This window comes from Atractosteus spatula, chromosome 1, assembly GCF_055471065.1.
Source record: "Atractosteus spatula isolate fAtrSpa1 chromosome 1, fAtrSpa1.hap1, whole genome shotgun sequence".
Classification (NCBI taxonomy): domain Eukaryota; kingdom Metazoa; phylum Chordata; class Actinopteri; order Semionotiformes; family Lepisosteidae; genus Atractosteus; species Atractosteus spatula.
The window spans coordinates 36,717,843-36,721,603 of NC_142706.1; positions in this window are offsets into that span (position 1 = coordinate 36,717,843).

Here is a 3,761-nt window from a genome sequence, read left to right on the forward strand (position 1 = left end):
CCACTGATTTATTGACATTTATCAAAAAACATACTGTATATCCAGTAAACATGAGACAATAATGTTTATTTACATTCGGAGGTGAAATACAATCAGTTAACTGTGTGTATGTGTTTTCTCTATGTTGCTTTCAGGGTGGTCCTGCCACTTTTATTCTTGTTCCGAGTATAAAATGGTAAATATTACAACAGACAAAAGGGTCTTCAGAAGAAAAAAAGCACTTCACTTTTTGGTTACAAGCTGAAGACTACTCTATATCCAACAGGATGAAGACAGTTATTCACCATAAATTCAGCTATAATAATCTCCTTAATACAACTTTTTGTACGTAGTGACTGTTGTTAATGATTGTTAAGAGAATTAAATGCATGTGAAGCTTTTAAAATTAAAAATGAACTGAATCCAGGAGGTATGAGCTGGGAAACTAGAAAGAAAACATTCCATAATAAAGGATCAAATTTCATTTTGATTCACTCTCTTGGATTTTTTAAGGCAAACTTAAAACATGGTAAGAAAAATAGAAGCTACACATACACAACCCCTGTATAATATTTCTGAACAGGTCAGTATTATTTGTAAAGCTTTAGAATTTATTAAAACTACAGTACTGCCCTTAAAGAATAATCTAATGTGGGTCAGGGAAAGTTCTCCAGAGGACCTATCTCTGTGATCCATATTTACATTATGAAGAAGATGGATTATTAATGATTACTTTGCAATGACCACAGCTTATAGGCTATTATATTCTTGCCAGATACATTAGGTGACAAGTTTTGCTTTAAAGTGATAAAAGGGAAAACGAAAGCCACTTGTTCACTAAATGATCTCATGTTTCAGCCTTACAACACAAATGCCTCTCTAGATGATGATATCTTCATGATTTGTGAAAGAAGTCCTGAAAAATACTAAACACATATAACTCCCTGTTTTATATTAATGCATCTAATGATTTCCATGAAAAACTGGAAACATGTGGTTTTAAAGCATGCAGAAATTTAAAAAGTGAACCATTTATCAACATTCCTCTTCATTCGCCAAGTTTTAATAAATGTAGAGGAATTCCCCCCAAAATTGAGTGAACCTCCGATCTGTTTTTACATTTTCATAAAATATCACAAAACGTTTTACAAAATCTTTGTGTCAGATTTTATTCATGCGTTTTTAAATGACTTCTTGTATTAGTACAGTTAGCTCATCTTTTATAACAATATTTGAAAGATAAAGACAATAACTAAACAATTTTGCAATTTAGTAAGGTCATCATCTGGATCTCTGCATGTCTTAAATGTAATTTTATAATGTAATCTAGTATGTTACCTATTTTTCTTCATTTTATTTTAGTTTTTATTTGAGTATTTTTTTAATTAGTTGTAGAATTACATTTGAACAATATGTAAGGATTTTAAAATCTTCAAACATGGCTCTTGTTTGGATGGTCTGGTAACAAGAAAAGTGTGTCAATGTCTTGGAGGAAGCAAAAATTTAAAAAGCCAGATATCGTAGAGCATGCACCACAGTTGCGTACGTATTCAATCCGCAGAGAAAGTGAGACATCTATGTGTGTGCTTGTTGTGGAAAAAAACAAAACTTACTGTAGCAATTTATCAGCTTTAGTACAGGTTGAGAATAGGGTGCTGTTGTGATTAGAAAAGTGCCCTGGGACAAAACTGTAACTTCAATGAAAGTAAAAGCACACAGAGGCTTAATGGGTTTGGCTGATCCTAGTCAAACGTGTAGGTGAGACTAACTGGCACCAGCCTTCAAGCATTGCCCAAAGTGAAACAGCACCTGCGTCATTCCTGTACCACATGGTTCAGCCAAGCATATATATTTGTAGAGTACTGACTGAGATGGAGTTTCAATGACTGTATATTAAATAAATGTGTTTTATTTTAGCTTTCAAGAGGTCAACCAATTGAACATTATTTTCTCAATTTATTACTCTTTTTAAAAAAAAATTGAGAATCCCACATTGAAGGTTATGTCAGTATTTTTCATAGTAAAAATGAATTAATACCAGGTTCAGTCTTGATTGTACAGGTTACCCTTTTTTTCCGGAGTGTAAAGAATTTGAATCGGCATGTGCATGCCTTTAAAATTTTTAAGAGTGCTGTATTTTTTCTAGTATGAAAACATATTAAAAATAGTAGCTTAAAATATATTGTCCTCAAAATTAGTAAAATCGTAAATAAAAATGTTGGGTCTCCTCATTTTAAAATAAAAAAAATACATTATTGTTTTAATTTACTACTTTACTTAATTTTTTCTGTAGCTACAGACATAGCTGGCTTTTCATTTTTTTAGGTTTACTGTACAAATTTACAGGTCTGTAAAATACTATAATTTACATCTAATCAGGAACATTCTAAAGTACAGCGTGTATTATTAAGTTAAATCTGATATTACAGTAAATCAAGCAGCATTATAAAAGGAAAGCTAAACTGAAGGGATATAGTACCACAAATATTGGAAAAAGCAACAAAATCAAAACAATGTTACCAGGATTTATTTGCTTTTCGATTTTTTTTCTTTTCTTTAATTACTGTTATCATTGCAAACAAAATAAGAAATATATATATTATATAATATATTACTGCATTTAAAAAAATAATTTAGTTAAATAAGTTAAATATACCATTTAACACATATTTACAGTATTTTTATGTATGTGCACATATATTCAAAAATGGGAAATTCTTGTGAAGCCCTTTACTCAAATAATTCAGATTGTTTACTTCCATTCGATCATTGCAACAGGAACCAACCAAAAGCTTTCTTTCTTCCAGCAACTAAAAGAATAAAAAAATATTTCTGTATGAATTTCAGTTTATAAAAATAAGAGAGTATACTAAACTAAAATAATGTTAATGTTACTACATTAGTATTCTACCGTTTCTGCAAACAAGTGAAAATGTAACTTTTAGGATTGGAGTTATTGAACTAAAATATATATTTTTTTCTCTGTGACACACAGCTGGATTCTTTGTTTTTATTTTTTTGGTTAAATGTTTTGTTGGTTAATGGGGTTTTGTGATGGCTGATTCCAATAAAAAAGAGTTGTATGTTGGTTTTCGGTTTCTGTATAAATTAAATGGTTTGGTGATTGTCCATCGCACCATTACAACGTCTAGACAGTTTAATTCTGCCCATGCCTTTTTTCTCAACTGTGTTTAAAATGCAGAAAAAAGGACACATCAAACACAAAAATAAATCAGTCAGAAAATTGAAGGTTATTTTCATCTCAACATTTTTTCTAGAACTTACAAATATTTTGACAGCTTTTAACTTCACTGCATGTTTTCATTTTTCTTTTAACAACTTTAATCATTTGGATTTTTATTCTAATTTCATTGCTTTCTATTTAAATGTGACAGTATGAACCATGACCTTTGCTGTTTATCTAATGCAATCTGTGCTTGATTACTCACTATTACAGATTGCTTTACCTGATTGGATATTGAGGTTTAACATTACCAGACTGAAGCCAAACCCGTCATTAAGTAAAATATCTTTCTGGCACGTATAATTTACTGATGCGATGGAGTAAACAAATAAAATATGCATTGCCAAAACAACATGCCTATTTCAGGATATAATTACCATCTTTGAAATACACTAAATCGTGAAGATTCCTTGAACTTGATGTACCAGAGCTCAAACTAAACATTATTCTACATTAGTATGTACATGTATAATGGGACTGAATCATGTCCACAATCACTTCACATTTTGGGAAATCCTCAAAAGAAGTATTTTTTTAT